The sequence below is a fragment of the Lissotriton helveticus genome, chromosome 6 (genome assembly GCF_964261635.1).
Source record: "Lissotriton helveticus chromosome 6, aLisHel1.1, whole genome shotgun sequence".
In the NCBI taxonomy this organism is placed as follows: domain Eukaryota; kingdom Metazoa; phylum Chordata; class Amphibia; order Caudata; family Salamandridae; genus Lissotriton; species Lissotriton helveticus.
The window spans coordinates 1,837,512,092-1,837,539,440 of record NC_136067.1 but is presented as its reverse complement, the minus strand read 5'-3'; the positions used below and the strand labels follow the sequence as shown (position 1 = coordinate 1,837,539,440).

The 27,349-nt window shown below is 47.1% G+C and overlaps 1 protein-coding gene across 1 annotated transcript in view; it reads right to left on the bottom strand.

Annotated features, from left to right (window-relative positions):
* The window catches only part of PPP2R5A (protein phosphatase 2 regulatory subunit B'alpha), an 836,659-nt gene that overhangs the window by 148,670 nt on the left and 660,640 nt on the right, over window positions 1-27,349 (bottom strand). The window lies entirely within an intron of this gene.

Here is a 27,349-nt window from a genome sequence, read left to right as displayed (position 1 = left end):
AGTTGAACCTGAAGTGAGTGAAATTACTGTCGAAACAACAGAAACAGAAGTTCTTGAAAGTCAGGAAGAAGAACCAATAAGAGCAGGGCCAAGTAAAATAATATGTGAACCTGATGCAGAAGGCGAAAAAGTAGTCCAAACTAAGAAACCAAGAAAAGGTGATAATTGGCCAGGTGGAGTAAAAAGATTAAAATATGGAATTGTGAGGAGAAGGTCAAAGAGAAGACCAGAGCAAATGAATGAGGTCTAAGTCAAACTGAACAAGAAGAGTCAAGAGAAGAGTTAGTACGAAAGACAAGGAGAGTAAGAATCCCAAGCAGGTAATACAAATCACCTGAATGGATTTACGCCATCTTAGAAGAAAATGAAAACTCAGATCCAAGTGAAGAGAGAGAGAGTACGGACACTGAGAAGGCTGATGAAAGCAATTTGAGACTGCCTTAAAAAACTGTGAAAAATTGAGGTGCAACATTTGTCAGTAGAAAGAGAAATAAAACTCCGAAAACCCGAAGAAATAAATAACAAGCATTTACAATGCAATGGTCTAGGCATTATTAAAGGTAGAGCTATTGGCATTGCTTATGACTTTTTTTTTAAAAATCATAAATAAATAGCATTGTCATTTACATTGCCAATAGCTTAACCGTTAAATAAATGGCATTGTCATTTACAATGCCAATAGCTTAATCGCTCGCATATGCATGACCTATTGCATTTACACCCACACAGAGCCACACACACACACACACACACACACACACACACACACACACACACACACACACACACACACACACACACACACACACACACAGAGTCATTCACATAGAGCCACCCACACACACAGAGCCACCCACACATAGAGCCACCTACAAAAAAAGCTATCTACACAGGAGGAAAAAGTAAGATGGGCAGAAAGAAAGACAAGAATGGAAGGGGAAAGGAAGAGTGAAAGAAGGAAGGAAACTTCGAAACAAAGAAGGAAGAAATGGTGAAGGGTGGAAGGATGGATGGACTTTAGAATGAACCAATTGGAATGATGGATGGAGCAATGGAACGATGAGTAGAAGAGTGAATTGAGGATTGGTGGAAGGATAGGTGATGGGCTAGTGACTGGATCAATGGCTAAAAAGATAAATGGATGCATGCATATACCGACGAGTGGATGGACAATGAAGGAAGCATGCAAATGTGGATGAATAAAGGGTGAACGTGAGAACCAATGGATGGATGTGTGGGGAGACAGAGGGAAGGAGAGGGAGACTGACAGAGGGAGGGAGGCAGAGGGAGACCGAGAGAGGAGGAGACCGAGAGAGGAGGAGACCGAGAGAGGAGGAGACCGAGAGAGGAGGAGACCGAGAGAGGAGGGAGACCGAGAGAGGAGGGAGACAGAGGGAGGAGGGAGACAGAGGGAGGAGGGAGACAGAGGGAGGAGGGAGACAGAGGGAGGAGGGAGACAGAGGGAGGAGGGAGACAGAGGGAGGAGGGAGACAGAGGGAGGAGGGAGACAGAGGGAGGAGGGAGACAGAGGGAGGAGGGAGACAGAGGGAGGAGGGAGACAGAGGGAGGAGGGAGACAGAGGGAGGAGGGAGACAGAGGGAGGAGGGAGACAGAGGGAGGAGGGAGACAGAGGGAGGAGGGAGACAGAGGGAGGAGGGAGACAGAGGGAGGGAGACAGAGGGAGGGAGACAGAGGGAGGGAGACAGAGGGAGGAGGGAGACAGAGGGAGGGAGACAGAGGGAGGGAGACAGAGGGAGGGAGACAGAGGGAGGGAGACAGAGGGAGGGAGACGGAGGGAGGGAGAGGGAGGGAGACAGAGGGAGGGAGACAGAGGGAGGGAGACAGAGAGAGGGAGACAGTTAGAGAGAGGGAGACAGAGTAAATATGAACCCCCCCGAACTCCCCTTAGGTGGTTCGGGCTTGCTACGCTACACTCGCTCGCTATACTGCCCTACTGTGTCCCAACATGATGCATCTTCAAAAAGTTTGTCCCCAACATGAAAAGTTTGGAAAGCTGTGACCTACATTCTCATCCATTTCTTGGCCTCTCTGCAGAGCATACCGATCAGTGGTCCCAAATGTACTAATTGTAATATCTACTTTATGGAAAAGTGTGTGAAGGAGGCACCGGGATGTTGGAATATAGATATTCTCAAATGGAAAAAATGCAGTGTGCATTTGAGAGAAGGGATGGTGAAGTGGAGTGGACGAAAGGAAATGCATGCATGATGCAACAGTGATGCAGTGGAAGGAGATGAAGCAGGAGACGTGCAGATGAAGGAATTTCAAAAAGATGGCTGGAGAAAAGTACCTAACACAGAGAGTGATATTATAACGGAAAGTGATGTGAAGGGAAGAATAATATTGAATAAAAATACTGATACGGAACAAAAACCAATGACAGGCCTTACTTGTTTTACATATGTTTTATGTAGCGTTTGATTTTCGGATTCACTAGCAGAAAACAATGATGCTTTGCCTAAACACTGTTCAGGGAGCACACTTTGTCAGGCACGTCATTCTAGTTCACGTTTTAGGCCACGCCCATAAGTACACGGACCAAAGCTCTAGTAAACAGTTACTACTTACGCTTCTTTGGCCACGACCCTCAACTGTCTTTTTAATTCCACTTAATACACTGTGTAGACCCCACTGCTATATTGTGGGGTTCCACGTCTCCTTATGTGGGGAATCTCTCCCCTGCATTGTGCATCCCTCCCCTCCGTCAATAACATTATCTAAAGAGGCGCTGTAATATTGGAGCACAACAGCTCCCCTACCTGTGGAACATAGTTCCCCCTCGCTGTATTATTAGGTTGACCAACCGTCTGTAAATTTCACGGACTGCCCGTAATTTGGGCCTCTTGTCCGTTGTCCGTGAAGGATTCTTTCACGGTCGCCTTTTGTCTGTAATTTCAGCTGCCCCCTGCAAGCAGTCTGAGAGTCCTGTAAATGTCACAGCCAGTTTGCGCTCCTGCTGTGATCAGTGGCCTGTAGCAGCCCCTCCCCGACCTGGCACAGATTGGTATCAGGCCCATTATCATTCTGTATGTTGGCCTAATTATCCCATACAGGCTGATAATGGGCCAGTGACAGCATTGGCTGGGCTTCCTCTTTCACTCACTGCTCTTCTCACGATCGTGTAAAACAAAAAGAAAAGGCATTGTTATTTACAATGTGAATAGTTCAAATTCGCATACATGCGAAACCTATTGCATTGCACATGCTTTTTTCTGTGGTGTGCCCTGTTGGGATCAGTTGTAGAAGGCACTGGAATTCCTTTGTACTTGGGAGAGGGCAACCTTGTGAAGTGCTCTGTCTTGATAATGATGACTTGGGCCAAGTTGGATTTGGCTTACAATGACTTCAGGGAGATTTCCTCAGATGTAAGGTTGGCACTCTGCCAGAACAAGAGACATCTTAAACCAGTGTGTGTGCTACCTGGAATAATTCCCGTACCAACAGGAGGGAGCAATATCCGACTCTTCTCATGAATCTACTGAAAAACATACTGGTAACCTGCAACATATTTGCTTGTTGTGTAGGTAGGTATATTTTAGCATTATCCCTGTGATGTTTGTCACTTACCATTCCTTCCCCATTTTATTAAAATTAATGTATTCCTTTTATTCTTTTTATTTTTAACAGCATTGGTTGCTTTGTTACAAACACCACACATCACAAAGGGGGGGGGGGGGGCAGTGCTTATGGCACACTACCAATAAACACTGGCAAAGCCAATAGGTACGGCTTGTTTAGGTTTATGTGTTGAATGTTCTTCAGTAACATGGTTGTATACTGCATGAACAGAAAAAACACATCTAAGCTCCCCATATGCACTAAACAATTCCAAGATGCACACATACACTCAGAAACACACAGAGAAACGTATTTAGATATGCATTCAGTCAAACAACACATATAAGTGCCCATACAGTCATATTTATATGACAGATGGATGAATGTGTAAAGAAGGGTGAGTAGGCAGTTCAAAGCTGTGGGTGTCTACAGTGTTGTGGGGAGATTGAAGCAGTTGTATTGTTGGACTGATACATGCAGACTTGGTGTGAGTGGACAGGTGAATGCATGGATGTTGGTGGTGGATATGACCTGGAGAGACGGTGAATGGTGGGCCCATGGCCAGGATGGGTGGATGCATGCCTGTGTGTAGGCACAGGAGGCTGATGGCCCAGAAAGAGCATCAGGTGGAAAGGGAGCATACGAGCAATGTAAAGGTGTCAAACGATAGCACAGGAGACTTCTAGCACACAAACACTGTACTGGAACCGAGGAAATACAGGTAGCACAAGGGGTTGACAGTCTAGGAACTAGGTGGAGATAAGGGAGAGCACAAAAACAGTAGGGCCTGGAAGGAGGGAAGACAGAGGCTGGGGCTCGAGAGGAGCCAGGGCAGAGAGAGATGGGCAGCCATGTCAGACAAGCTAACAGCTATGTGGTTATACTAAATAAGTGGTTCCCTACGTCAAATCTCCTTATTGATGTAATACCTACACTTTCACTGCTTTATTAACCTTCTTGCTTTCTCAAATATTCTTGGAAAGGCACCATTTGACCACTCTTTTTGCAAACATTTCTCAGGAAAGAACCCCCCTCCCCACCACCTCTCCTAATGACGTTCAGGCTCACTCGCTACAGGGCACTCTTCACAAATTTTTACGCTCACCACTTTCAAATGTAACCAGCGGCAACTGCTCCTCTGGAACCCAGGGCATGGCAAAGTGTTTTTGTTTATAGGCTCCTGTCACCTCACCAGGGGCCAAGCTCTGGGGGTGGAGGTTTCATTTTGGATAATGTTACCCAGGTGCATCCAATATGCAAACGCAGGTATTTAAGTTTCACTCCGGCACACAACAGATGCAGTGCAATGTTCTCTCAATCTAATATACCCTTATTTTGACTTGTACTTGTGTTGGTTCTCTCTTTACTTATGTAATATTGCGCGACCTCCTCTGATGTGTCGGTAAAATGTACCTTTTGTCCCAAATTTTTGTCCTGAATTCTGACCTTCTGTCCTGAATTTTGACCCTTTGTCCTGAATTTTTAGACTCACTGTCCAGAATTTGCACCCATGCCAGTTGGTCACCCTACATATTATAAGGATGCCGTACCTCCTTCCTTTAGGACACAGACATGCACCACATGCAGTGAGTAATGCGCCTCAGTCCTGTAGAGGACAGACGTAACTTTCTAGATGCTGGACGGTTGCTGCTTCCGTAACACCTTCGCCTCCTCCAACCACAGTATGGAACATTCCAATTTGAGGGGCACCCCTGATAAAACACTACTCACAGAAGGTACGCCCTCATAGGCCCTGAAACGGACAGATGGGAGTGATCTGTGAATGACGCCATCCACGCACCTGTCCCTTGCATCTTTCATCACCTCCAAGCCCTGGGTAGAGGCACCTCCAGGAAGAAGGGTCGTGACAAGAGCAATTCCCGCACATGTAATCATCCATTCATTCACCCATTCGCTCTGCCACACCCCTCTCCCTCCTCCCAGACGTACACCCACACCCTGCGACGCTCACCTCTCTCCAGACCCAGGGGCTCCGCCAAGGCTGCCATGTTCGTTCCAGCGGGATCACGTGCCCCGGTCATGGATCTGTGGGAGTGCCAGGGTGAGGTGGTGTAAAGGGAGGGACGCTTGCGGCGAGACAAGGCAGGTGTTTCTTGGAGGGTTGAATGGAAAATGGACCACGAGTGTGAGGTGGAGGGGTGGCAACACTCTGGAGGGCAGGTAGATGCTGTAAAAGTAAAGGGGCAGGCTTCGTTGAGGGTGGAGGGCTGCTGCAGAGGGAGGCGCAGTGCAGGCGGTAGACGCCCAGGGTGGAGACGCTACAAGGATGGACAGTCGGCAGAATGGAAGGACTGGCTGCAGATGAGGGGCAGGAGGGTTGGGGATGCTGCAGGAGAGCCCCGAGCTGCGTGGGAGGTGGAGAAATGCTGCAGGGATGCTGCGGGAATCAAGGGCGGGCTGGGTGGTGGATGGACTAAAGGAGTGGAGCTCCGGGCTTGAGACAGTACAGATAGTACTTGCATTATGCCATGTGAGGAGAAAGGGGACATTCTGCTGCAGGAGAGGGACTTGGGCTAGGGACCGAGGTTGGAAAGAGCTACATGGTTTAGAGTTAGAGGCTGCTGCAAGACGGAGGGGTCTGGAACATAGTTCTTTCGGCACAGGATCGAGGCACTGGATTGGCAAGCACCTGAGAGGGCCAGAGGCTGAGCTCTATTCTGCAGTTTCCGTTCCTGCCGCACGCTTCCAGCCGCAGCAGGCCCCTGTACGCTAGGCCCAAAAGGGGGGTGAGACTCGCAGGAGCAGACAGCCCCCACCTCCCTCCCGCAAGCAGAGTCACGCCGTCCGCCGATACGTGCACCGAGACAACCAAGGCCAGCATCGCACGGCCAGCTACTCCTCACCTCTACCGCTCCAGGGAGGCGGCAATTTCACCGGGCAGGGCGCCACAGGACTTTCCTAGCTGCCAGGCCGATCCAGATGGCCCCGTGCTTCCACCACCACAACGTTTTGTCTTGGTGCCCACAGCCCTCCGGTGACAGCAGCGCCGCAGTTCACTCGGCCGCGCAGCGAGACGCCTTGCCACTCTCGGGGGACACAAAATGGCGGGCACTCTGTGGCCTTCCCAACCTCCTCAACCCGTACCTGCCATCAACTACTGTGGGCCGGAGATCCGATCGCAGGGCAGCACACCAGCGATGACTCAGCTACAAAACTCTCCGGTAGGCGCCTCAAAGTTACAGCAGCTCCGCAAGCTCACCACCGCAGGGAGCCCTCTCAAGGTCCGCAGCAAGGCGGGGGCCAGGCAGACCGAATCACGGAAAAAGCCACCAGGAAAGCAAACAAGAAAAACGCAAAATGGCGGCTGCAACTCTGCAAATTTCGGATTCGGGGGCGTGTTTTGGCGTTGTGAGGGACGGATGACGTCACAGTCGCAAAAAAAAAAAAAAACACGCAAAAAAACACGCCCCCGAATCCGAAAGAGACGGGGCTTTAACGCAGTGACGCCTTTCTCCTCCAATGGCTGGCCTCCGTTTAGGAAGCCAGCCAATGGAGGAGAGAGGCGGGTTCAAACCCCCTTACAGAAAATACTTCAAATCATTAAATCTCCCCCGGAGACTGCACAAGCGCAGCCTTCGGTCCTCGACCTAAAAAGTAGGGGGTAAAGAAGAAAGCCTTGAAGTGTAGGGTTACACTACTATTTGTTAGACATTTTAGCAATTTAGGGTTATAAGTTTAGAAAGATTTTTATATTTTTGATAGAATACAAAATGGCTGAAGTAGAAGTGACTGAAGATACAAAACTTAGACTAAAACGTAGGTGTAATAAAGCTTGCTTATGTAGTGTCTTTCTATTAACACTTGCATGAGTATTATTAACTGTCATTGTACCTATTCTAATGGCAACTAATAATGGAAACAGTACTAATGATGTAACAAGTGAAAGAGTGAATGTCACTAAAGGAACCCGGAATACTAGTAGGATAATGGGATGGAAGCATTTTCCATCATAAGTCCATTAATGATTTCTTGTTAAATGTTTTTACTAAATTACTGTACAAATATACCAATAAAATGACTGAGTGAAAATATATCGGTGAAGGCTTTAGATTTAAACACAGGAAGTAATGGCGCTCTTGCTTGTGCTTGTATGAGATATACTAGTAATTGATGAGTATACGGTGCAAAACAGGTCAGGGGAGAACAAACCCAAATGAAACTACCCCTGCAATTGTGTGGATGTGGGGAAACGGCCTTTACAACAAAGCCGTTTCCACAAAATCTTTAACCACGCATGCAGTACAACGCATGCATGGTTACCACTAATGCCTTTACCACGCATGCCTTTACTACGATGTTTGTAGTAAAGGCATATGTGGTAAAGGTAAAAAAAAAAGGGGGGGCTTGGGGGGGTCTCCCCCCCAAATAAAACAACTCACCAGAAGTCACGTCGGCATCAGAGTCGTTTAAGAGAAATCGGGGAAAAATGCCGTTTTCTCTTAACGACGTATGACGTCACCACGCAAATAGTCGAAGAAAAGTTTATGCGTGGTAAACGAATTCCGTTGTAACGCATGCGTGGTAAAGGCATGCGTTGCAACGGAATTCGTTGTATCGTCATATATTCGTGGATGTGAGTCCACAAGTACAAATGAACACAAGTCCTGTGCACACGTTTCTTATCTAATGGGTTTTGTTGTCAAAACCAATTTAAAATACATGAACTAGTGCAAAAATGAAGGTTGAGAACTTGAAAATTTCAGCAAAAGGGACGTGTTTCGTCACAATGTGTGTAAATTGTGACTTCAGGGCTGTATGTAGTAAGGGTCGGCCAATAAATCGGTTTAAGCCGTGATGGACGCATAAAAAGTGGCCGTCTAATAATAAGTTCGGTGATGTGCGATAAACATCACAAATGTTGTAGTAGAATCAAAAGGAGAAATAATAATAGACGGGTGTGTCCCTCACGTAACAGGAGCTGTGCTGACTGCAGCACGTCAGGGGCATTATAATTAGGCTCAGATTTCACTCGTACAAAACCAGTGAAATTCAGCAGTTATAGTTAGCTAGGTTAATTATAACTTGCATCCCCGCAATTTACTGCTTATGACCTCACATATTACATCACTCATGACAGTCAGTGACATCACTGATGATATCATTTATCAAACCACTGACCCACCCACTCATACCCCTATACAAACTCTTATACATCCATTCACATACTCATACAAGTACTCTCAAAACCACTCACATCCATAGAGCTACTCATACAACCACTCGAACACCAGTACAACCACTCGCACACCAGTACAGCTACTCACACACCCCACTTATTCACCTAAACAGTCACTCACACACCCACTCACTCACTCTTACAGCTTCTAAACACAGCCACTCACCCATATAAGCACTCTCACACACACAACTTACATGCACATTCACACATCCAATCAAGCAATCACACATCCACTTACTCACCAAAACATTCATTCACACAGGGACTCTACAATACAGTCACTCACACACTAACTCAAATAACCAAACAGCCACTCACTTACCCATACAGCTACTTGCACAGCCAGTCACTCACTCATACTGCCATTAAGGCAACCACTCACTCATACAGTTACTCACACACCAACGTACACACTCATACAAGCACTCAGACACCCTCTCACACACAGATGAACAGTCACTCACATAATATGTTAGAAATAGTATCACTCAGTAGTAGTACTGAATGTATACTATTTTAACTTTTGTAATACCTTGGTATATGTTTAAAACTCAATCTTTTACAAACCACTCACTGGATGATGTAATCAGGGAGGTCATTTGAGAGGTCATCAGCGATGTCACCAACCATGTCATGTCATGAGTGATGTAATATGTGAGGTCATAAGCAGTAAATTGCGGGGGCGTGAATATAGTTGGATAAGCTAACTACAACTTCTGAATTTCGCTGGTTTTGTACAGGCGAAATCTGAGCATAACTATAACGCCACTCCTACAACCTTTGTTTTTTTTTGGTGGTATGTATATACATATATATATATATATATACATATATATACATGTATATATATATATATATATACACACACACACACACAAAGGCTTTATACTTACCTACAAAACACAATTTCGCTGTAAAGGCATATGAGGTAAAGGCAAATGCATGGTAAAAATGTGTGTGGTAAAGGCCTTCATGGGAAAAGCAGATGCCTTTCCTGCGCATGCCTTTACCACTGGGTACTAATGGATGAGTTGTAAAGGCCTACGTGGTAATGGCATGCATGGTTCTGTCATACATCCCTTAGAAACTTTTTCAAGGAAAACTTGGCTATCAATGCGGTTGGTTAGAAGTATGAGGCAACCAACTTCGACAGGGAGCTAGTCAGGGGAACCAGCAAGGCCCTCAAGGAAAAACTTCATAGAAGAAGCAGTCCAGGGTAAGTGGTGACTTTGTCATCGCTTTCACTGGCAAAGATGGGCTATCAGTGCACACCTCTCTACCAGTTTGCAGTGACGGACTAGGGGACTGCTGGTGGCACAGTGCTGCAATTCCTGGGGTTAAATTACATGCCCTGGGTACCAGCGTACCATTTACCAAGGACTTACAGGTAAGTTAGCCATTTAGAATTGGATACAGCCAATTTGACACACGCTTTGGGGTCAGGGCACTGGCACCAAGGTTTGGTTAGAGGGCTTTAATGCCCTCTCAGAGTCGAAAAACCAGCAACATCAGTCAAAAACTTGGGGGTGACCATAAAAACGCAGCATTTCCTTACAATGCATAGCACAACGTCGTCCGAAATCGGAGAGTGAGAGTGACAGTGCCTTCGGGTGCATGGTGCATCAGTCCTTGCAGGTCCCTCTCCAAGCAAAAAAAAAAAAAAAAACAAAAAAACAAAAAAAAAAGATTGTGGACAGGCATCACATGCTTTGAAACCAGCTGCTTGGGGGGGGGCGGGGGGGGGCGGACACGGGACATCCGGTCACACCAAGAAAGAAAATCCCACAAAAATAGAGAAAAAACCTTGTTTAAAAACAACTGAGGGTAGCTCTTCAAGGATCAGCGCTATCTAAGGATGCATGGACTTCAAAGGACCGGGTTGGCACCTATACAGGTACCGCTCATGTGCCTTTTGACAGTAATGAATCTGTGGCTAGAAATCTATCAGATTAAACAGTATTTAGAGCTCCGAGATAGGCTGCACAGGCTGCAAAAACATATGTTAAGTACATTGGTTTTACTTACAGAGGGGAGTTGTAGCTCCAAGGTTTCAGCTGCAGGTGTAATCGCAACAGCAAAATGGAGAGGAGAAATCAACACAGTAGCATGTATGTAGCCCATGTATGTAGCCCACTGGCCTTTTATTTGCCCATGTCCATGTTGTCATCATCCTAATGTGAGGAAAAATCACCCTATCTCCCTCGTCATCCCCAATTGTTGGTTGGAGTGTTGAGTCGGAGTTAAAAAGTCAATGGGGCACTTAATAGTGGATCCATGGAAGAGTCGGTGTTCTGTCTGAATTTTACTGAATGTTAACCAGATGCATTAGGTTGTGACGCAACCTCGTTTGAGCCAGAAATGAATTAAACTAGGAGTTGGACACCGGGATCAGTCAAGAGTCCTCCTAAAGCGCCAGTGACATTGAAGGGATTAGCTCAGATTGTAGCTCGAGAACGGAAGCCGACACTGGAATTCATCTGGAACCTGAGGCAGCCTCGAGAGACACGAATGCTGCAGAGGACAGATTAGCTGACTAACACGACTGGAGTACTATATGGATCTTTGGGGTTCGAAGACACACCAGTAAGAGTCCCAAATGTGAGCAATATGGCCTTCCTAAAGGCCTCCATTTTATGGGGTACTTCTGATGGCCCAGAAAACTCTGGGTGCACCAGGTGTGGAATTGGCTCCTCGATGGGAAACCTGGAGTGAGACACTCACCTCGATGCCCTCATTACTTCGCTGAGGATAGAGATGAGCCCTACTTGGCCTTGTTGTGCTTCCGATTTGATTTTAACTTAACAGAGGACTTTAATAGGGATGAGGATCAGTCATGTGAGCTATTTAGAGAGCAGGAACGAGATTGCACTCTGGCCTTTGCGCAGGTGCAGAACTTGGGTGGGTTCTTCCTATGCTCAGTGACTTACTGCTTTAATAATAATAATAATAATAAAAACACTTATAAAGCGCCTGGTTACACTTATGACAGTGTGTCCCCGCGCTAAGAAATGCTGCAGTATATCAAAGAGGCCGAGGTCAGGAGCCCACACGGGTACAGGGGTACAAAACCAATATTACTTTGGGAAAAGGTATGTTTTAAGTTTGAGCCTGAATCTTGTTTCAGAGGGCTCCATGCGTAGATCTAGCGGGAGATTGTTCCAGTGCTTACTTGGAAGAAAGCGAAAGGAGCTACCTCCCATCCTGGTCTTACGTACGCGAGGGAGCTGAAACAGCATCGCTCCCGCAGATCTAAGGTTCCTGGTGGGGCGGTGAATAGTCAGCAGGTTGCGTAGGTAACTGGGTCCTTTCCCCTGGGCAATGCGATGGGCAAAGCATAGAGCTTTAAACTTAACACGTTCCTCAATAGGGAGCCAGTGAAGTTTTCGTAGTGCTGTTTTACCGGAGGCTCTGCGGGGGAGATTCAATACCGTGCGGGCCGCGGCATTTTGGACACACTGTAATTGATGTAGACATTTACGGCTTAGTCCTAAAAAAAGGGCATTGCCGTAATCCAAGTGTGGAGTAATCAGGGCATGAATGAGTGTCTTCCTGGCGCTGATGGGGAGAAGATCTAGGACTTTCCGAAGAGTTTTTAAAATACCGAGGCATTTACCCGTAACTTTACTGATTTGTTGTTTAAAGGAAAGCTCCGCATCTAGCCATATTCCTAAGTTTTTCACCAGGTTAGCGGGGTGGGGAAGTGCGCCCAGTTTTGATGGCCACCTAGCCTGCGACCAGGCAGAAGGGGATTTGCCCACTATCAACACTTCTGTTTTCTCGCCATTAAGGCGTAGGCAATTGTTATGCATCCACCCTGCCAGAGAACGCATGCAGTTGGAAAAATTGATGGCATCCTCTGGTTGATTGTGGGTGAGTTTAATTATCAATTGGGTATCGTCAGCGTATGTGACGATATCCACACCAAAAGTTTCCACTATATGGGCTAGCGGCTCCATATAAAGATTAAAAAGCGTGGGGCTCAAGCTTGAGCCCTGTGGTACCCCATGTTTTAATTTGTGGATAGATGATTTATATGGAGGGCAGTGTACTTGGAAACTTCGGTTTTCCAGAAAGGATACCATCCATTTCAGAGCTGGCCCATCTACTCCCAGATCTGAGAGGCGAGACAGCAGTGTTGAGTGCAGCACGGTGTCAAAAGCTGCACTCAAGTCTAATAATACCAATGCTGCTGTCTGCCCCTCATCTGCAAGTTGTCTTAAACATTCTGTGGAGAATAGAGCCGCCGACTCAGTAGAGTGGCCTGCTCTGAACCCTGATTGCGTGAAGTGGAGAAGCGAGTTCTCTTCCACAAACTTCATAAGTTGGCTGTTTACTATCTTCTCCACAACCTTCCCACAGAAGGGGAGGAGAGAGATAGGACGAAGATTTTGTAGCTGGGAAATGTGTATATTAGCTTTACTTCACAGACTAAGATAGCCTTTAAGTTAATAAGGGCACACTCCTCACATGAGTAGGAGTTGTTTCTCAAGCCCAAACACAGACTACATACTTAGTGTGGCTCTCTCATAAACATCTGTTTCTGATGGTTAGAAGGTGGTTTAAATCCTGCAATTTTGGGAGGGGAAACTGTTCCCTTGCACACTGCCTAAAATATTCTGGGAATCAAAAACTTGTCAATCTGATGAGATAAAGGGGAGCAGACCTCCAGATCCATCTTTTGAAGTCTCAGAAATAAAGGAAGAAGTAACGTCAGAAAGCAGAGGTGGTGCATATATGTGGCTTCGCTCTGTCACTTCTGGGGCGAAAAGAAGTCACCACAGAGTTGCACATTGCCAGTTACCGGTGCGCAGGAGCACTACTGTGAAAACATTCTGGATACAGCATGGAGCCTGGAGGATATTCTAAATGTGAGAAATCTGTAGTTAGAAATATCTATCTGAAAGAAGGGAGCTGCATATCAGTGCCACCACTGCACCCTACTATCAGTTTATTTTTTCCAACTTCAGTGGCCCTCAGACACAAAGCACGAACAATTGTTCCTAACAGTGTGTTGAATACTCATTTAATACTTTTTTAGATGTTGAAAAGAGGCCATTCCACATAATGGGAATGTGGAAGCACAATGAGCAATCTACGGTTAGATAAAGTATCCACAAGAAGGAAAATGCTACTTACCAGTATGCATCTGTTCTTGGCATGTAGGGCTGCTGACATTCATATCTTAGCATAAATCGCCGCCTAGTGTTGGGTCCGGATGTTTGCACCTAGTTGTCTTGGAAGAGTCTTCGAAGTATCACGAGATAGGTGACTCCTCCCCTGGACTACAGTGCGCATGGGCATCTTCTCCATCCTCAGATTGTTTTTCGCCATTGTGGCAAAGATGGAGTATAGTAAAGTAAGAGATGACCATGTAAATGTATGTAAAGAAGATAACCATGCAGCTGTGACAGGCACCGGGGAGGAGGGTGGGCGATATGAATGTCAGCAGCCCTACATGCCAAGAACAGATGCATATTGGTAAGTAGCATTTTCCGTTCGAGGCATGTGGGCTGCTGAATTCATATCTTAGCATAGACTGTATAGCAGTTTCTCCTCTAGCGGTGGTCGCCTGTATCAGCTGCAGTGGTTTGAAATAGAGTTTTAAGGACAGCCTGGCCTACAGCAGCTTGTTGTTTGGCTTGCACGTAAACACAGTAGTGTTTTGTGAAAGTGTGTATGGTAGACCATGTAGCTGCCCTACATATGACTTCTAAGGGAATATTTCCTAGGAAAGCCATGGATGCCCCCATTTTACGCGTTGAGTGTGCTTTAGGGGGAACTGTTAAAGTGCGCTTTGCTTTTTGATAGCATATTTGAATGCATTTAACTATCCATCTGGCTATTCCTGCTTTGGAAATGGGATTGCCCTTATGTTGTGGTGAAAAAGCGACTAATAGTTGCTTTGTCTTCCTGAATGATTTTGTTCTGTCAACGTAATATAAGAGAGCTCTTCTAACGTCTAGTGTGTGTAGGGCTCTTTCAGCTACAGATTGCGGGTTTTGAAAGAAAACTGGCAATTCTATGGACTGATTGATGTGGAAAGTGGATATAACTTTTGGCATAAATTTCGGGTTTGTACGCAGCACTACTTTATTGTGGTGAATTTGCATGAATGGTTCCTGAATGGTTAGTGCCTGTAGCTCACTCACTCGTCTGAGAGAGGTAATAGCAATTAAAAATGCCACCTTCTATGTTAAGAATTGTAGTTCACATGAATAAAGTGGTTCGAAAGGAGGTCCCATGAGTCTGGTAAGCACTATGTTTAAGTTCCAGACTGGAGAATGTGGATGCTTTGGAGGGATAATTCTTTTAAGTCCTTCCATAAAAGCTTTGATAGGTGGGATTCTGAATATGGACATGTGTTGTCTGTTTTGAAGATATGCTGCTATAGCAGCGAGGTGTAGCCTTATGGATGAGTATGCTAGGTTACATCTCTGAAGGTGTAGCAAGTAACATATTACATTTTGGATGGAGGCATCCAATGGATTGATTTGATTTTTATTACAGTAAATAACAAATCTTTTCCAATTAGCTGCGTAACATGCTCTGGTAGTGGGACGCCTTGCTTCTTTGATAATGTTCATACAATCTGGAGGCAAGTTAAGATATCCGAATTCTAAGATTTCAGGAGCCAGATCGCTAGGTTCATCTGATTGGGATCTGGGTGCCTGATTTCTCCATGGTTCTGCGTTAGCAGTTGTGGCGAGGGGCACAGTGTTTGGTGAGGAACTCTTGAGAGATCTAGGAGCGTTGTGTACCATGGCTGTGTGGGAGCAACCAGGATCATTGTGAGTGACTGTTGCCTTGGCTTACGTGTCACTAATGGAATCATCGGTGTTGGTGGAAAAGCGTACGCAAATCTGCCTGACCAGTTCATCCATATCGCATTGTCCTGTGACAACAGGTGTGGGAACCTGGCGGCGAAGAACTGGCATTTTGAGTTTTCGTTTGTGGCAAACAGATCTATGTCTGGATGTCCCCACTTTTGGTAGAATGGTTGGAGAACTTGAGGACGAATCTCCCATTCGTGTATTTGCGGATTGTGTCGGCTTAGTAGGTTTGCTATCTGGTTGTCTGTCCCTGGGAGGTGTACTGCCAGGAGATAAATATTCTTAGGAATCGCCCACTTCCATATGCTCTGTGCTAGGTGAGATAGTTGCAGAGAGTGGGTGCCCCCCTGTTTCTGGATGTAGTACATGGCTGTCATGTTTTCCGTCCGGATCAACACAGTCTTGTTGCACAAGTATTTCTGAAAAGCTCTCTTTGCCAGGAATATTGCCAGTAACTCTAAGAGGTTTATATGTAGAGTCTTTTGTTTGACTGTCCAGAGACCTTGGACTGTATATTGAAGGAGATGGGCTCCCCTACCGGTCAATCAATCAATCAATCAAGGCATTTGTATAGCGCGCTACTCACCCGGGAGGGTCTCAAGGCGCTGGGGGAGAGGGGTACGTCACTGCTCGAACATCCAGGTCTTGAGCTGCTTCCTGAAGGAGAGGTGGTCCTGGGACAGCCGAAGGTGGATGGGGAGAGAGTTCCAAGTCTTGGCTGCCAGGTAGGAGAAGGATCTTCCTCCGGCGGTGGCTCAGCAGATGCGTGGTACGGAGGCGAGGGCGTGGCTGGTCGATCGTAGCTGGCGGGGGGGCGTGTAGAAGGTCAGGCGGTCATTGAAGTACTTTGGGCCCAGGTCGTGGAGAGCCTTGTGTGCGTGGGTGAGGAGCCTGAACGTGATTCTCTTGCTGATGGGGAGCCAGTGCAGGTCTTTCAGGTGGCCGGAGATGTGGTTGTGTCGTGGGATGTCCAGGATGAGTCATGCGGAGGCGTTCTGGATGCGTTGGAGTCTTTTTTGAAGTTTGGCTGTGGTTCCGGCGTAGAGGGTGTTCCCGTAGTCCAGTCGGCTGGTGACGAGTGCCTGGGTGACGGTCTTCCTGGTTTCGGTGGGGATCCATCGGAAGGTCAGTGATGCGTCCGCTGTTAATAGTACCTGTGGAACCGGCTCTTGGAACAGTCGCCCCTTGTAAAGGTTTTGTGCGACTGTCTACCAACACTAGGTCTTTTAGTTGTCCTTGAGCTTGGTTCCACTGGCGTGCTAGGCATTCCTGAATGGGGGCATTTGAAGCTGAGTATGAGGAACGATGAATATGCAGGAGGCCATCATGCCTATAAGCTGCATGAACACTTGAGCTGGTAGGGAGTGTTGTGGCTGAAATTTTTGAATGAGAGATTGTATGTTGCCTATCGTGGCTGGATTTGGATATGCCTTTGCTACGGAGGTGTCTATTGTTGCTCCCAGATATTGCTGTATGTGGGAGGGTTGCAGATGTGATTTTGGGTAATTTATTGAAAATCCTAGATTGTGCAGTAGCTGGATCGTCTGTGAGGTATGGCTGGCACACTGTACGTACGAATTGGCTTTTATGAGCCAATTGTCGAGGTAGGGGAACACATGGATGTGTTGCCTTCTGAGGTGTGCTGCCACTACTGCTAGGCATTTTGTAAACACCCTTGGTGCTGTGGTTACCCCGAAGGGGAGGACTTAGAATTGATAGTGCTGACCTTCTATTGTGAACCTGAGGTATTTCCTGTGAGCTGGATGTATGGGTATGTGCAAGTATGCATCCTTGAGGTCTAATGTTGCTAGGAAGTCGCCTTGCTGGAATGGTGGGAGTACCTGTTGTAGAGTGATCATATGGAAATGATCTGAGTGGATGTATCGGTTCAAAGGTCTGAGGTCCAATATTGGTCTGAGGGAGCCGTCTTTTTGGGGAATGAGGAAGTATAGAGAGTATACCCCTGTCCCTTCATGTTGTAATGGAACTGGCTCTATGGCACCTTTTTCTAGGATAGATTTCACCTCCTGTTGTAATAGCGTGATGTGTTCTTTGGACATTGGACAGTGTTTGGGTGGCATGTTGGGTGGAGTAGATTTGAGTTCCAGGCAGTAACCATACTGGATAATTTTTTTGACCCACCTGTCTGTAGTAATGGTATTCCAGACTGGTAGGAATTGTGTTAATCTTCCTCCGACTGGTGTTAGGTGGTGTGGAGGGAGTGTGAGAAAGTCACTGTTTGGTGGCGGTGGAGGCTCGGGTGTTATTACCACGTCCTCTGCCCTGGTTATTGTTTGCTCTATAACTTCCTCTATTGGAGCCTTTATTAAAGGTGCCTTGCGTAGTACTTTTATATGTTGGAGATGTTTGTGATGTGTTGCCTCTGCCTGAGCCTCGAAAGGAGGAGCGACGAAAAGAGCTTCTAGACTGTTGAAATTGAAGTGCACCCATGGACTTAGCGGGGTCAGTGTCTTTTTTCATCTTTTCTAAGATGGTATCCACCGCAGGTCCAAATAAGAAATCCTGGTTAATGGGTTGATTGAGTATGGTAGACTGCACTTCATTTTTAAAACCTGAAATGCAAAGCCAGGCATGCCTGCGTAGCAATACACTAGTGTTGACAGACCTAGTGGCTGTATCAGCTACATCAAGGGCGCATTTTATGGATGCGTTAGTAATGAATTTTCCCTTCCTGTATTAGGTCATTAGCTTTTGCCTTATAGGGTTCTGGTAGGTGTTGTAGTAATCCCTCCAGTTCGTCATAGTGTGCTCTGTGATAGCGTGCTATGAGAGCTTGTGTATTGGCAATCCACCAGGTATTTGCTGCCTGAGAGGCCACTCTTTTCCCTGATGCTTCTAGAATTTTTGACTCCTTGTCAGGAGGGGGGAACATCACCCGTTATTTGCTCTTTTCCTAGCGTTAGACACAACCAGGGAGTCTAGTGGTAGTTGAGACCTGATATAAGAGGGGTCTGTAGGGGCCGGTTTATATTTCTTTTCAATCCTTGGATTGAGGACACGCGCCCTGGCTGGGTCTTTAAAGATGTCTGGTGCATGCTTTAGTACCCCTTTTAGCATAGGGAGTACACGTACACTCTTCTCTGAAGTTGGGAAGGTGTTAAATAGGAAATCCTCCTCTATAGGATCAGTGTGCATCGGTACACCATGATACTGAGCTGCTCTGTCCACTAATTGGTTAAAAGCGACAGTGTCGTCAGTAGGAGACGGCTTTGTGGGGTATGTAGTGGGATCGGGTATGGGCTGTGTGTAATCTATTTCATCGGGGTCATTATGGTCACTCCATGTGTCATCTGGGTTCCCTGGATCATCAGGTGGTATAAAATCATCCTGAGAATCTTCCCCCATGTCTTCTTCCTGATCATAATCTACAAGTGAAGTAGAATATGGAACATAAGGCATGTTGGGAGTGAAAGGAGGAGGTGTGGAAGGTCTTGAAGGGGATGTGCCAAAGTCCTTTTTCTTAGGAGGAACAGGAGAAGGGGCTTCAGTGTCCAGGCTTATTTTGTTTCTATTGTAGACTATATGTCCTGTTTCAGGGTCTATATACAGTATTTGTTGTGGATCTGGGTGAAAGAGTTCTTCCTCCTCTGTCCGTGGCGCCGTGGATTTTGCTTTTTTCGTCTGTACAGCTTTTTTCGGGTCGAGTGTCTCTTTAGGCTGGACGTTTTTATCATGTGAAGCCTTCTTAGGGTCGACGGGCTTTTTCGGCTCTACGCCTCTTTTCGGTTCGACTGGCTTTTTCGGCTCTACGCCTTTTTTCGGTTCGACGGGCTTTTCAGGGTTGACGACCTGTTTCGGCTCGGCGGCCTTCTTCGGCTCGGCGGCCTTCTTCGGCTCGGCGGCCTTCTTCGGCTCGGCGGCCTCCTTCGGCTCGGCGGCCTTCTTCGGCTCGGCGGCCTCCTTCGGCTCGGCGGCCTTCTTCGGCTCGGCGGCCTCCTTCGGCTCGGCGGCCTCCTTCGGCTCGGCGGCCTTCTTCGGCTCGGCGGCCTTCTTCGGCTCGACGGCCTTCTTCGGTTCGGCGGCCTTCTTCGGTTCGACGACCTTTTTCGGGTCAACGGCTTTTTTCGGCTCATAGGCCTATTTTGACGCGACGGCCTTTTTCGGATCAACGACTTTACTGGGGGCGACAACCTTTTGGGATGGAGTGGCTTTGCTGGGTCCCGGGGTACCGGAAGGCTTAGGTGTGGTCTTTGGAGCCCAGCCGGAAGGCGGGGCATCGGAAGCGGTGTTTCTGTCGCGGCTAAGGCTTTTGTGCGATACTTTGACCGAAGCCTTGTGTGGAAGCGGGGTAGGGGCTTTGGTACTCACGGTTTGCCCCGGTGTGATCTGGTCATCGGAGTCCGACTGGTCCTCTACAGTGACTATTTCGAGATCTTCCGAGCCCTCTGCCTCTGGGAGTTCATGTTCGTCGTCGAAAATGTTTTCCGGTTCTGGTGCCTGCCGCTGCATTTCTAGTCGAGCAGCTCTTCGGTTCCGGATATTCTTTCTGCACCGGAACAGAGCATAAGCTGGACAGTTTTCTTCGCTGTGCCCCGGATATAGGCACCTGTTGCATACCCTATGCTTGTCGCTGTGTGGAAATTCGGCTCCACACTCTGGGCATTTTTTAAACGATGTCCTTTCCATCAGCAGAAGGTCCACGTGGCATCGAAAAGGCCCAATGGCCCGCGTCTACGACCGGAGAGAAAAGGAAGTTTTGTTGAGTCGAGGGACAGCGAACGGAAACAATACTGTCGAAAGTATAATGTTTTTGCAGTGGAAAGTTGGAAAACTTCTGTCCCGAAGTTGGAGTTGTCGAAGTGCATCCAAACCCAATGGCGGGAAAAAACAATCTGAGGATGGAGAAGATGCCCATGCGCACTGTAGTCCAGGGGAGGAGTCACCTATCTCGTGATACTTCGAAGACTCTTCCAAGACAACAAGGTGCAAACATCCAGACCCAACACTAGGCAGCGATCTATGCCAAGATATGAATTCAGCAGCCCACATGCCTCGAACAGAGTGTTAACGCAGGTAATGACTTGTTCTTCTGACAGATACCTATAACAGCAGATTCCTCACCTTAGAATAGATATGAAAGTACCACCTCCCCAAGGTGGCGAAAGACAACCTCAAATGTCCTGCAGAACTTAGTGTGTGAAGTGACCTTCCTGCAGAGGCCTAGATGTCACTACAGTAGTGCTTCATGGACATATACACAAACATTCAAGTCATAGCCAAGCAGATGTGAAGGACAGGCAGCAGAATGCATGCAGGTTTCTGATAGCAACAAGCCAGGAGACTTTGGGGGCTGAAAGGTGGAGGGGGCCTGGGGAGGCGGATTTAACATATACAGTCTTGTGCTAAACAGATTACCTGCACCAAAGAAGCCGGGTGCATAGGTGTTAAGTGACGATAGAGCCTGCCATACATGACAATGGGAAACTTCAAAGATACCTCTAGAGAAGACTGAAGGAGTCCGGTAGAATCCAAGAGTGGATTCTTTAAGTGAAAAACCTGCAAGCAGAGGGGACAGAGTCTACGCCCATCAAGCACAATGCCCACCAATGTCGAGAGGTTCAGAAGTCTCAAAGGCGACCTTGTTGCTGCCACTGTGAGGACCAGGAGCTGTGCACCAGCTGCCCTAAATTAGAGGTTGGTGTCCAGTGGGAGCACCAACACGCCTTGGTAGCCGCAGCTGGTGTGGAGAACAAAAAGGAGCAAACGTTGGGACCAGCAAGGTCCAAAGGACTCAAAGGCAGGAGAGTCTGCGCTGGCCCTGAACAAGCACTGAAGCAAGAGAAGACCCTCAGGAGGATCCACAGGCTGGAGGCCCAGGAGTCGCAGGAAAACTTCAAGCAGCTCACCGAAGTCAGAGTCCCATGATGCAGGGAGGACTCCGTTCTTCAGGAAGTGAGGTACTGGAGCTTTTTGCAGCCAGAAGATCTCTGGAGTGCAGAGCCAACAAGCCCTGGCAAAGGCAAGTCAGTGCGGTACACAGGGATTTGGTCCCAGTAGTCCCGAGGAGGGATACTATCCTCAAAATTACTGAGAAGACAGGCCAGGCCTCTAGGGAGCCACAGAACCACCACCTGGGTTGTTGGGCTTTGGGAAGTCCATAGGGCAACAGGAGCAGCAGGACGGTCACCTTTGTTGCGGTGCCTGCAGATGCAGGAGAATGACTCCTTCACTCCAAGGGAGATTTATTCGCTTTACCTTGATGCCCACAGGTCTCCTGCAGAACCTGGATTAAGCACAAACACAGATGAAGCAGAAGACAAAGAACAACGAGACTAGAAGCAGCAGGAGCCTTACTTTATGCAGTCTCAGTTCCAGTCCATGTCCCCAGACGATTGAGGAGCGATGTCGTTTCAGGGTTGAATCTGGTCCCACAACAAATCAGAGGACCTACCCACAGGGGAGCGCTTAAGTACCCTAAGGAAAGGGTTGGGACAACCCGGCGTTCGCTCCCAGAGGAGGGGCTGGACAGAGGGGAGGATACTCCCTTTTCCTTAGTAGTTTCACACCAGAGCGGGAACCAAGGGTTCCTGGACAGGCTCAAACTGGAGTATGCAAAGAGGGCACCATCTGTGCCCTTCAAAGCAGTCTGGTGGCGCTGGCAAGTACCCCCATCCCAGCCCAACACACTAAGTTCTGTCTGGGAGGTGGTCACACCTCCCTGCAACAGGAAACCTATTGTTCTACCTCTCCCTGCTCACGCCTGGCTCTGCAGCAGGAGGGCAGAATTGTCTCTGTGGTTGGAAGCAGCGCTAGCTTGCTTGCAAATCCTGAAAAGCTGTTCCCGGGAGTACAGGTGGATCCCTTACGGGGGCCCTCAGTACGTGAGATCACACTTCCAAAACTGGAATCGGTGTTGGTGTATGATTTCAACAGGTTTGATACAAAACATGGCTGGGTTCTGAGCAGCCATTATATAGTTAGGAAACTCATAATGACTGATGTTCACTATACGTCTTAAAATGGCTAACTGCACTTACAAAGCCTGAAGAATAGACGCTGGGGTTTGTACAGGTATTCTTCTCATGCAGGGGCACCCTCACACTTTTAACCAAGCACCCTGCCCTCAGGTATGAAGAGCCTGCCATATCGGTGACTTATAGGTTATAAGTGCAGTGACCTCAGATATGTTATGTTATGTTAGGAAGGATTTATAAAGCGCACGGTCACCAAAGGTTTCATGGCGCTAATTGAATGAGTGTTGAGGGCACAGTCCAGAGATTAATAGGGTTGCGCGAAAAGCCATGTCTTCAAGGCTTTTCTGAAGCCCAGCAAGTTGTTGCAGTTCCTAATTGGGAGTGGGAATGAGTTCCAAAGCCTGGGTGCCAAATAGGAAAACCTACGACCGCCCTACCTCTTTAGTTTGATGGTGGGGGTGGTAAGAAGATGCAGGTGTGCAGATCGGAGGTTACGTGTGGGGGCATGTTTGGTGATCCGACTTAAGAAATTTGGGGCTCGTACCATGCAGGGTTTTGAAGACTATGCAGCCTGTCTTAAAAGTGGCACGATGTACTCTGGGCAGCCAGTGTAGTTTGACCAGTAAAGGCCTGGCCGATTGACATTTCGGCTGTTTGTAGATCCGTCTTGCCGCCTGATTCTGTACCATTTGGAGGGGGTTAAGCAGGCCCTAAGGGAGGCCAGTGTACAGAGAATTAGAAAAGTCTAGGCGTGAAAGTACAAGGGCAATGATCACTTGAACCAGAGCTGAGTAGGATAACAAGTGTGAAATGTTCCTAATTGTTCGCAGCTGGAAAAAGCTGGTCAAGACCACACTGCCCATCTGTCCTCTCAGAGTAAGATCGGAGTCTATAATACCAAGGCTCTTCACAGATAGTGAGGGGACTGGGGGTGAGCCTAATTCGGCCGGCCAAAAATGAGATCCCAAGTGTGCGGAGTTCTTCCCAGGTAGCACCAGCTCTGTCTTGCCAGGGTTGAGCTTCAACTGATTCACCTCCATCCAATGCTGGATGTGACGCATTGTGCATTGAAGTTCAGCAGCAGCACTAGCAGACTTCAGTGAGAACCCAAGCTGCAGATCGTCAGCATAATTGAAGACAGTGGTTCCCCTGGCTTTGAGAGAGTGAATCAGAGGCCTGATGTAAAGGTTGAACAGAAGTGGGGAGAGGGAGGAGCCCTGTGGGACCCCACAGGACGTGGATTGATTCGGAGCAGTACAACTCCCAAGGCGTACTGCCCGAGTTCTTTCCGTAAGAAAGGACTTTATCCACTGGAAGGCGGCACCCCGAATACCAGCTTGTTCGACACAGTTCAACAAGATGGTATGGTCGAACGCTGCCGATAAATCCAGGAGCACAAGTGCTTGAGGAATTCCTAAGTCAGCGTTAGCCCTCAGGGTGTCCATCAGCGCCAGGATGACTGACTCAGTGGAATGCCCTGGCCGAAAGCCAGCTTGGTTCGGCTCCAAGTAGTCCGCATCTTCAATAAATTTAAAGAGGCAATTTGGCACGTGGGCCTCCAGGATTTTTGCCAAATATGGGAGAAGGGATATAGGGTGATAGTTAGAAAGGTTGGAGGGGTCTGCTCCAGGTTTCTTAAGGAGCGGGACTTATGTGGCGTTCTTGAAGGTTCTTGGTACTTCTCCTTCCTTAAAGATTCATTAAGGAGAGAGAAAATACTATGGGGTAAAGCTGCAAAGGTAACCTTTAGGACAGAAGAGGGGCAGCAATCCTTAGGAGAGCCTGATTTCACTCGAGACATTAATTCAAGTAAGGTGTCGGGACATAAAGCTTTAAAATGATTCATGGTCAAGGGGTTGATTGGATTGTTGTTCGGGGGCTTCACCAAAGAGGTGATAGGAATACTAGCCCTGATCGCTTCAATTTTTTCCACGAAAAAAGTGTTCAGCAGGTTACACTGCTTTTGAGTGGGAGTCCGACAGGGTGAAATTCTATCATCGTTGCAGAGCTCATTCACGATCCTAAAAATTTGTTTGGATTTATTAGAGGCAGCGAGAATCCTGGTAGTGAAATACGAGGTCTTGGCTGCCAATATAACTTTCTTATAATCCCTACGGGCTGACAGATAAAGCGGTCTATCCTTACTGTCAAAATCATGCCGCCATTTTCTTTCTAGCTGACGGAGCAATAGTTATTGATTTTTCAGTTCACTAGTGAACCATTTATGGGCTTCGCAGTGTCTGGCCCGGGAAAATTTAATGAGGGGAGCGTGGATGTCGCTGGCCGCCAATAGCCAATCCGTAATCTCTTTCTCCATGGCATCGACATTGGAATTGGGATTAACCGTGGGAGAGGAGCTAGCTAGCGTGTTAATAAACTCTTGGATATCGAGTGCGCTCCATTTTCTGGTCAGGCCTCCCTCTACCTTAGGAGTCTTTGCTCTGCCACTGAAAGTGATAGTAAATTTGATCAGGTGATGATCGGATTATATACAGGGATAGATGATAGGGGGTGAAAGTTCAAGATTGTAAGACCAGAGTTGGTCAAGAATGTGGCCCTTGATGAGGGTGGGGCGGTGATTTATTGAGCCAGATTGATGTTAGAGAGTAGTTCAGTGAGCTCAGCCGATTGAGGCCCCCCACCCACATCGTTGAACCAGTAGTTCTGGTCCCCAATAAGTAAGACTCTGGCATGGTTCATAATGAGATTCGCCAACTGTTGACTAAGGGAAGGAGGGAAGGCTGGCATTAGCTGGGGAGGCCGGTAAATAAGGACCAGGGCCATGGATCCAGAGTTTGGGAAACTATTATCTGTTGTGAGAGGTGCAAGCACCAGCTCACAGAGGCTGCATTGGCAGGCATGTAGTCAGTACAAGTGGACTCCCTGAGGTACCACAATGCATGCTGCAGCTTATAGGAGACCCCTGGTGTACCTTTGCGCTGGATACTTTAGGACCGTATACTAGAAACTCATACGGGTACACCAGTAGTCAATTTTGGAGGTACAAAAGTACTTACCAAAACAATTTTAGGGGCTGAGAGCACAACTGCTGGGGTCCTGATTAGCAGGATCCCAGCAGATTAATTCAAAAACACAATTACACCAGACAAAAAGTGGGGGTAGCCATGCTAGCTTCCTAAAAAGGCCCTAATGCTTTTGCTTTATAAGTTTTGAGGCGTTGAATAGCCTCATCCGTGTGCTTTCCAAAAATGAGCTAGGTCAGCAAAAGGCATGTGGATCTCAGGGCGGAAGGCTGTGGACTTTAATCAGCCTTATTTTCTTAATACAGTACCTCCTGCAAGCTGGTTAAAACCTGTGTTGGAGTCATCCACAGCAGTATCAACAATAAAGTGGTTTGTTCTCCTTCCTAAGGGATATTTCTTGCCTTAACTCCTCATCTTCTTCCAAGATGAGTTCCAGCACTACAGTGACGTTATTCAATACTTGTCAACCATATCATTCTACAATGGTTATGTAATTAGCTGCTTTAATTGGAGGAGCTGCTGTAGACGAAATGCTCCACCCCAAACTACCAATATGTCTGCTATCCTTGTTCTGAGGACCGGAGAATGGTGTGATTGGCATAGCCAGTAAAGTAGAAAGTAGAGGAGATAGCAGAAAAGGTGCAGGAGGAACTAACCTCGTTTTGGGATTATCAGCTGGATGTTGTGGTAGTTAGCTTGTGTTCATTATCTGCTGTAATGAAGATAAAAAAGCCAATTACCTGGACATTAGGCTCCCTGTATTGTCTACGCTGTGTTGTCGCATGCAAGAATAAGAGGTTTGATGCATAGGAAATCCTGATGATCTTTATATTGGCTGGATTCATTGTCGTATATATCTTCTCCAAAATCTGGGACATAGCTTACATCGGGTTGCGTTGGGCTGGAAGCTGTCTGCGAAGCGTAATCACTAGCATCATCTTCCTTGTCAGACTGTAAAATATGTGTTGGGGGTAAAGTTGACACTTTCAATGGTGAAAAGACTGGTATCTTCAAAGTTGATGTCTACGAAGTTGAAATCTACCGTATCTTCGGCAGACATCTCCGATATTATCGGATTCGTTAGCAGTGCCGTTGATGGTCTTGTCGACGGAGCAGATCTCATCAACTATGGTATCTTCATCGAGGTTCTCGTCGCCTATGATGATTTCCTGGTTGAAGAAAGTTTTAGAAAGCTTTTTCATTTTTTCCAATGGCTGATGCTCCTTGGATTGGTTAGAGGAATGTTTTCCTTGTTTAATATTTGAGCAGGTGGCTGTAAGCACTGTACCACATAAGTCCAGTTCAGGAAACTGAATAAGTCTCCTCTTTGCGCTGCCTTCATGGAAGTGATTGAGGGACACTTTTCTTTGGAATCTTCCCCTGAAGAGGGGACATCTCCCTTAGGAGGACAATTCTCAGCCACAAATTTATAATGCCAACCTCCTATCTCTGTCTTAATTGTAAAAGTCTTACATAAATTACATTTTGATGCCTTACGAGATTGATAATAAATACACTGGGAGTAATGGTCATCAGTTTAAATCTTCTTGTGTCCACAAGCAGAACAAGGTTTGAAAAAAATATTGTTTTCTCTGTTAGCCATGATGACAGTTGGTGACAGTTAACTGTCAGATAAAAAGATCTTGCTGGCCCAGAAAAGACAGAATCCTCCCTAGAAACAACTTGCAGCACTTCAGTGCTGAAGATGGGGTTGGCTTAAATCCAGGGAAGAACAAAATAGTACCAAATTCTGGTTCACTGAAAAGTTAGAGCAGAACTCTGTCAAGTCATTATCTCACATACAACAGGTGATATACATTT